This window comes from Molothrus aeneus, unplaced genomic scaffold, assembly GCF_037042795.1.
Source record: "Molothrus aeneus isolate 106 unplaced genomic scaffold, BPBGC_Maene_1.0 scaffold_92, whole genome shotgun sequence".
NCBI classification, from domain to species: domain Eukaryota; kingdom Metazoa; phylum Chordata; class Aves; order Passeriformes; family Icteridae; genus Molothrus; species Molothrus aeneus.
This window is the reverse complement of record NW_027099244.1, coordinates 179,452-188,085: the sequence shown is the minus strand read 5'-3', so window position 1 is coordinate 188,085 and position 8,634 is coordinate 179,452. Positions and strand designations below refer to the sequence as shown.

Genomic DNA, 8,634 nt, shown 5'->3' with positions numbered 1-8,634 from the left:
CCTTCAGGGAGCTTCACACAAAGGGCTTCCATCATATTAGTGCTTGTGAGACCTTCTTGATTCCCAGTTGTCCTGGATTTTGGAGCATCTCAGCCCTTGTGTCCATGGCCTTTCCTTCATGCCCAGCCTGCAGCAGTCACAGTCACTGCTGCCTCCCCCTTGCTGCAGCTCATTTGCCACAGTGCTGCCAAAGGCAGCGGAGCTGGCTCAGGATCCCTGCTGGCTTCTGGTCTCTGGGATGAGCTTCAGGGGGACACTTGGAGCACTTCCTAAAGAGCTGCCCGTGGGATGGGGGGTGGATTTGTCCTCCCCGCTGTCAGAGGCTGAAATACAATAGCTTATGGTTTAAACATTTTCATGAAAGACTTTTGCCTACTACAGCAGAGCTGTGTTACAAAAGCTGCAGAGATGACCACCACACCCTGAATGGGGCTCTGGGAGGCCCTACAGGGTTCTCTGATGAAGAGGAGATAAAGGAACAGCTCAGGGGCATTCAGGAAGCACAAGCCAATGCCTTCAGGGTGGAGATGACGGCCCCAGGGCTATCAGCTGCCAGGTTCACACAGAGCTTGGCACCAAAGCTGGGGGCCAGAGGGGCTTTGGGTGAGTTTTGGAAAGCCTCTGGTGAGAGGCAGTGGCCGCCCATCCTCTGCTGGGCAGGGCAGCCCAGCTGTGGGGCCCTTCACCAGGGGAAAGCTTGTCCACAACAGAGGGGGTGATGTGCCCCATCAAAGGGCCCCCAAAGGGGTGCCCAGACCCTGCACCAGAGCACTGCAGCACGATGCCACAGACGCTCAGTGCAGCAAGGGACAGTGTCCAACTGGCCCCCTGCAAGGGAGGCACCTGGGCATTCCCACCTCCCAAAGCGTGTATTAATCCAGGGAATCCCTCACTCGTCAGGACGTGTGGCAGTGTGGTGTGGGACCCTCACCACCAAGGAGACCAGATGGAGGAGAGCAGCGAGACATGGTGGGACCCTTGGATGGGTGATAAAGCTGTCACACATAACCCCTGCCACCCTCTCCCTGTCCCCCCACCGCCCATGCACACCTCTTTCTCCTCCTTTCTTTTCTCTTTATTTCTCTTTGCCTCTTTTACTATTCAATAAAATACACTAATTTAGCACAAATCACAGAACGCCCATCGCAGCTGACAAATGGCATTTCTTGCAGATCGCTACACCAGCACTGCTGATCCACAAATACACAAGAACCAATTTCAGCTGAAAAATGTCATTTATTACAAATTGCTACACCCACGCTGACAATACAGAACTATACAAATCTCAATTTAGGTTAAAACCAGGAATTTATTAGATTATTACAACCAGTCTGTGTAAAAATATACAAATACTAACTTCAGTTAACAAAACTAAATTTATTGCCAACCTCCACAACAACTCACTATACACAAAGATCAATTAAGGCATTTAACAACTTAATTTATTACATATAACTACAAACGAATGAATAGCAACACAACTATATATAGCAAACAGAACTAAACACAGATATAACAACGTCCATGTATACTTAGATAGAAATATACACAGAGATGTAATTACAAACAAGTATGTATACATACATGTACATATATACAGAGCGTACATCCCTAAACACCACACATACAGAAATAGTCCTATACAAGTAGCAACCCAAAAACGTGCATATCCAAATGATAATCCATCTCTAGACATTTCTACGTAACAGACATGTCTAGAGATGGATAGACATATCTATCCAAATGGATAATCCAATTCTAGACATGTCTACACGGAACTCAAAGCAGAGGGGGATCCCAGCTGCCCCATCTTCAAAGTCTCTCGCTCGGTCTCCTCCTGCCGTGCAGAGCAACTCTCCCAGACAGCGACAGCAGATGGGACATCTGGCAAGCAAAGGGAACACTGAGTGAGTATGGGCAGGTTTCCCTTGGCAGCAGCTGCACTTCCATCAGGGAAGAGGAAATGTCAGAGCCTCCCCAGGGGGGTCGGAAAGAGAAAGCAGCCGAGCGGGCCAGGCTGTGGTGAGCGCAGCCGCGGCGGGACTGTCCCGCAGCCCCGGCAGCCCGGCAGAGCCGGCACAGCTCCCGGGCCCTGCCGGCACAGCTGCCTGGCCCAAGGACAGCCCCTGTGCCAGCCGGGGCAGCTGCGCTGAGCAGCCCCAGCACGGGCAGGGCCCGCTCCTGCCCCGCCGGGCAGTGCCCACGGCCACAGCCCACGCCAGCCTCAGCCCCAGCCTGCCTCCCCGGGCCTGTGGCCTCAGCCGGGCTCTCTCCAGGTTGGCAGCAGCCGGTTCCCGTTCACTGCTCTTGCTGCCGGCCTTCAGCTCCTCCCTGCTGGCTCCCGTCAATCTCCGGCTGTCCTCAAGGTCTTCCTTGCAGCTGTGGCCAAAGTGGAGGCTCTGGAATTGCTTGCAAGGCCTGGCACAGCTGCAGTCCCGGAGCCCACTGTGCTCCCTGCTGGCCCCCTCCATCCCCTCAGCCCCGCCATGCTCTCGGTGAAGCCCCAGCCCCCTTCAGTTTCTTCAGCCCCTCACAGTGCTCTCACCCACCTCAGTCCCTTCTGAGCCATCCCGTCCCCTGAGACCCGCCAGCCCCTCAGCCTGTGCCACTTCCCTGTCACCTCAGTGCCACCATGGCCCTCGGCTGCCCCACAGCCCTCAGCCCCAGCAGCAGCTCAGGGTCACCGTCCCTTCGGCGCCACCGCCCCCTCAGTCCCCTCAGCCCCCTCTGTCTCACCGTCCTTCAGCAGCTCCTCAGGGGACAGTGCCTGGGGCCAGCGGCAGCTCCCACCGCTCCAGGGACAGCCGGGGCTGGAAGTGCTGCTCCGCCCGGCCCGGCCACCAGCTGGGACCCAGCACAGGGACAGGGGACACAGGGAGCACCGGGGGAAAAGCAAGAGGTGAAAAAGGCAGCCGAGGGGGGAAAGAGCTAAAAATGCAGCCTAGGCCTACACAAACAGCAATCTATCCATCAATCTCTCCATCTAAACATTCCTATTCCTCTTACTCTATAACTATACACATTCATAAATGTAACGTCATACATATCTATATTTTTTACTCTACACATATAAAAATCTAACTCTGAAAATCTATAAATGTAAATTTATAATAAAATATAATTATATCACATCTATAACTATATACATATCCACATTTAACTATACAGATCTATCAATATATGCCCATATAAATACAACACTATCATCTATAAATGGAACTATAACCACTAATAAATAGAACCACAGAAATCTATAAACATATCTACAAACAGAGGAATTCTACCTGCCCGATGGCCACAGGCTCTCCCCTGTCTCTTCCTGCCATGCAGGGCAGCCCTCCTGGAGATGTTGGTCAGATGGCATCTGGGAAGCAAAGGGAACGCTCAGTCAATATTGGGCCTTGTGCACCTTTCCCTTGGGCAGCAACTGTCCTTCTACCAGGGGCTGTCAAAGATGGCCTGAAAGGCAGACTCTCACTTGGCAATTTGAAGCAATCTGCCCCTTAAAGAACAGGGACCATTCCAAGTGTTCAAAAGTGTGTTTCAAAGCATTGAAGTATCTTGATAAAGTCTCAGCCCCCGCAGTGCAAAGGGCACCCAGGAGAGCTTGAAACACAGCCAGTCCCAGCTGCCACAAGGAAGCCCAGCCTTGTTCTTTCTCTGAGCTGACAGAGAGACCTCAGTCCTCGCTGAAATGGCTGAAGCCGAAGGTGCTGGGAGCTGAGACATGAACCAGCTCCATTACCTGGCATCTACAAACTGCCCTCTGCAGTGAGCAGCAGCTGCTCCACCTCGACCATCAGCTCTGGCAGAAGGGCTGGGAGGGACAGAGCTCCCTACGAGGCCTGCAGGCTGCACCAGCTCTGCTAAGGAATGGATCCAAAGTGCTCCTTCTCTCCTCTTAGGTCTCACTAATCAGGGGTCATTCAAGCTTTTCCTTTTGTTACTGGAGTTACTGTGATTTTTCAATTGGTTGACCTCTGCTGTTGTGCTCCTTGTTTTTCTTGTGGGTCAGGACCAATACCAGCAGACTGGTATTACATTTAGTCAGTGATTTGGACTTCTACCCTGACTTTTTGCACTTTTTTTCCCCCTGCTCCTTCAAGAGTCGCTCAGCCTGGCCTCTCCTGGCACCCTGCAGCAAATTTATCCACCAACTTCAGCACAAAACTGGGACACCCGAGTTGGTGACACAACTCCCACAAGGTCAGGTTTACTCCCTGCTCTCTTGCCCCAGCAGAGGACTCAGTGTCAGAGCCTCTGGAGAAGCGTGGAGGGCAGGGCTCAGGCAGGTTGTGCCCATGCAGGATTTGAACTCAAGGCACCAGGAAGCACCAAGCCTGCTCAGAGCAGCCATCTCACAGCTCTCTGAACCAGTGGGGGCTCTGTCCTTATCAGGCTCCTCGGACTCCTGGGAACTGTTCCTGCAGCTCTCCGTGCCAGATGAAGCTTCCTCTGCTGCAGCTCTGTTCACAGGCTCCCCTCCTGAAGAATCAGGGGCAACACCAACATTGCCCTGAGCAGAAAAACAGAAAGAAAGGAACCCAAAGATCACTCACTAATTTGCTGGAATCATATCAGGGATACAATAACTCTCCTTCTCCACTCCCAAAGGACACGGAGCACAGAGGAGGGAACACTGCCCCCACGGTTCACATGACAAGCCTTTTTTAAACTCAGGATTCAGGGGGCCAAGGTGAAACTGAAGCTCTTACAAAATGACCTTTGAGACAAAACATGATTGCAGAAAACCAGAAGACTCCAAGTGGGGGGACGTGCCCCCACGCTCTGACCCTGCCTTACCCCAGAGCTGGGAGAAATCAGCCAGCGCAAAGCCAGGGGCTCTCCTTGCTGCCAGCACGGCTGCCAGCAAGGGCAGAGCTCGCTCCCAGCCCTGCCCAGGGCTGTGTGCTGCAAACCCACAGGCAAAGCGCACATTTCTGCCTGGGAGTCTCAGCACCCCCAGCCAACTGCTCACACAACCCATCACAAGGTGCTGCTTCTCGGAGCCCTCTGCTGCTGCCCCACGTGTGTGATCCAGGCAAACATTTATGCACCCAGGGTATTTCCAGGATCACATTTGTGATCACTGGCAAAAATCTGTAAATCGGGAGGGTAGGGAAAAAAACCAACCCAAAAGACAGGAAAAGCCAGACAACCAAGTAGTGTTTCTATTCCACTGAGGAAGTAAATGTCCACAACAAAGCAAATTACCTTTGGACACAAAGATATTCTCACTATGACCAGTTTCAGAATATTCATCTCTTCTGCCATAGCCCGTTCATCAGAACCCTAAAGATTCTAAAGATGGTTCCAAGCCTGCAATTTTTTTTTTTTATTATGGAATAAAAAGCTTCTCTAAACTGCTACGTGTGACTTTACAGAAGACAAAAGTCATGCCACTTGAGAATAAGGTATTGGTAAATCCAAAAAATCCCACTCTCCCCCTTGAGTCATAATCACAAATGTACTGCAGGCAATGGGTCAGCACATCAACAGAAAGAGAGACAGACATTCTTTGGCCAACACGTGTAATAATCTGCAAAAGGACAGAGAGCTGCAGCTCCAGCCCAGCCCCAGCCACGGCTCTGGGAGCACCTACACGCACGGCAGGGCTCACACAGCAGCAGCAGCTGCAGCCCAGCCCTTGCTTTGCCTTGGCCTTCCCACCCAAAAGAGGCACAGCCCGCATCTGCAGCTGGAACAGAGGCACCTCTGGCACGCCCCTCCCTGCACGGGACACTTGGCCTTCAGTGCCCCTTCTCCAAACATTCTTCTCTTCTTTCCCAGCAAGTAAAACCTCTTCTTCATTTCTTCTTCATCCCCTCTTTCAGAAACCTTTCTTTACCAAGAATAATTCAATAACTAAATAATGATGAAATAAGTTCGATTAAAGAAGCCTTTGCTTCTCAACCGTGTAACAAGGTTCAAAAGCTCTCAGTCCAGCCCCTTTTATCCCCATCCAATGGAATTACCTGAGCAGTGGAAGATCTTTCAGACAGGGACCTCCTGATCTCCCGAATCATTTTCTCTACGGCAAGGCCCAGATCTGCTGGTGGCCATTCCTCCTCCCCAGCTGTGTTCTGTGCTGAGCTGGAGGCTGTCCATGCTGCACAGGCTGCACTGACGGCAGGAGCGCTGGGCCCTGAAGTGCTCGGGGTGGCTGCAAGAATCCAAACGCACTGGTCAGGCTCCCCAACGTGGCTGTGGGACACAGCTCTAGAGCTGCTGTGGATCAAACATCACGGGAAGCACACAGGGAAATCAGGCAGAGAATCTTTTGGCCTCCTAGGTGCCCTTTCCTAGTAGGCTTGACAACTTCTGGCCGAGAATGACAGAGCCTTGCGGCAAAATACTTCAAACGGTCACTTTTCACGACCTTTTGGAAAAACAAGGCTCCAACTCTTTTTGTACCTCGTGCCTCGTAGGCTGGGGGCTGCTGCGGCTCCAGGTTTACCCCATGTAACGGGTCGCCTGGCTGCCGTATTATTGCCACGCATTCCTGACAGAGTGTCTGCCAGTGAGCGTTTAACAAAAGCTGCTGATGCTGAGTGAATATAAGCTTCGCTAATCCTCTGCAATCAGCCGGCAGCAGAACCTGTGTCCCCCAGAAACAATCCAACATTTGTTTTGTGGGCTCACCGGTTACCCCAAATTGACTAACCATGGATCGTAACTGTGACAACAATTTCCAATCCAAAGCAGTTATTGTAGCTTGGAACCCTCCCCCCGCCAGGGGAGAATAAATCACTGGACAGGCAACCTCCATAGCAGCTTTTATAGCTTCGTCATCCCCCGTCTCCATGATATCTTTTGCTACCGCCGCCCATGCCTTCCTTCACTCCTGTGCAATGGCCCCCGCTAGGTCATTTTCTGACCCAGGGATCGGCGCATTACCAGGAGGAGGAGATGTAGGGTTTGACACAGGCGGAGGCGGTGTGGACGGTGCTTTTAGAGCACACGCGGGGGGGAAGCTGCTGCTTAAAGCAGAAGCCGATGCTGGCGGGGAGCTGCTGCTTGAAGCAGAAGCCAATGCTGGTGGTAGATTGACTGTGGACATGACGGGGTAACGGGGAACTAAACCAGTCCCCATAACTCTTGTTCTTTTCATGCACCATGCTAGCTTGCTGAGCAGCCTTTTCCTCTGCCTGATATTTCAACAATTCATCATGCACGACTCGCCACAACTTTCGCAACTTTTTTGCAGTTTTATCATCATCTATGACTGCCTGCCACAACTTATCCCCAAATTTACGCCACTCTGTTAACTCATGTACTGTGTGAGGATTTTGAAAAAGTCCCTGTTCATACCCATAAGCTAACAACCCAGGAAGCTCTTTCTGCAAATCTATGCCCTTAACCTGACGCTTTTGTAAAAAGCCAGTAAATAAATCATATGCTGCTTGCCTTTCTTTATCCATGTTAAAAATAACAGTGCGCTTCTTGCAGCCCTTCAAGGTCTTGGCAGCACGTATCGGCCGGGGCTCTCCATTGAGGTCACCCAGGGCGACGGCACTTTCCCTTTTTCAGCAGTGCTTTTGCTGTCCTTGCTGCGGTAGGACCCGAACTCCTTACACCGATCCACCGTGGCTACCGGCAAACACGTCTCGGGTCACCATTTGTCGGGATGGCGGAAGAATTGCAGCACACAGTATGCGTGAACAACAAATCTCAAAGTTTATTGATAGCTCACAGATATTTATATTGGTGTTAATGAAGCTTATACATATTGCAAAGCTGAGCTCATTATTGGTTAAAACACACATGAATCAACCACACCTACCTCTATGCTCTAATGATTATTTTGTTTCTATGTTTACATTCCTGTGGCTATTCTACCTAGGCTATCTTCATTTTTCTGGCAAAAGATTTTCTCCCCCATCTTCATGTTGCAGCAAGGTCATCATGACCCTTGTCAGTGATTGGACACTGACTACTTAATCCCCTGCTTGTTTCCCCGAACCTTATCCAACGGTATCACATCGAAGTGGCCTTTCTCAGATAGCCAATTATCCACAAAGCTCTCCACACAGTGGTCCCCTGGATGAAGTCAGGAACGTCTTCATCAGGTCTCTGTGACCCTCTGGCATGATCCAAGGTCCCCTGCTTCGTGATGGATTGACACAGAGTCCAGGTGCTGGGCATTGTTTTACTGGTTTCAGTATGTTCCTAGAATGGTTCGCTTGCTCCACTTCCTTCTACAAATGAGCTCATAATAAAACAATTAGCTTTAGCTTAAGCATCTAATAATCATTAACCTATTGTTGGTGTATCTAACTTCAATACGAATTGGTTCCAAGCCTCAGCTAAAATCTTAACCCTTTTAAAATCATGATTCAGTATAGTGTAGAAATAAACAGGAAAGGATGGATTCAGGACCAGCTCCCAGAAGATCAGGAAGTGTTTGGGTGCTGCATGCCCACCACACCTACATCACCTTAAGGGATACTGCTGTCACAGGAGGAAAATTTGTCAAAGCATGTGAGATGAAAAGGTGAAGGCAGTGACATAGCTGTGTACAAATCAGAAAGTGAAAATTGTGTCTTCCTGCAGTGCAAGGAGATCTTACATGCTAGCAGTAGAGCCCAGAGGAGAGTTTCAGCTGAAACACACACTAATGTATGGCAGATATAC

The 8,634-nt window shown here is 50.6% G+C and overlaps 1 long non-coding RNA gene across 3 annotated transcripts; it reads right to left on the bottom strand.

Annotated features, from left to right (window-relative positions):
• Window positions 1-1,216: 1,216 nt before the first annotated feature.
• Window positions 1,217-6,440, bottom strand: LOC136571189 (uncharacterized). 3 transcript variants are annotated; one of them, XR_010785685.1, is made up of 5 exons: window positions 6,415-6,440; window positions 5,976-6,163; window positions 3,285-4,516; window positions 2,737-2,844; window positions 1,217-1,884 (listed from the first exon to the last, which is right to left on the bottom strand). It is a non-coding gene; the product is annotated as an uncharacterized lncRNA (long non-coding RNA). The 3 variants fall into 3 exon arrangements; XR_010785684.1 differs by lacking the exon at window positions 6,415-6,440 and having other exon boundaries at window positions 1,217-2,379; window positions 5,976-6,379; XR_010785683.1 differs by lacking the exon at window positions 6,415-6,440 and having other exon boundaries at window positions 5,976-6,377.
• Window positions 6,441-8,634: the final 2,194 nt, after the last annotated feature.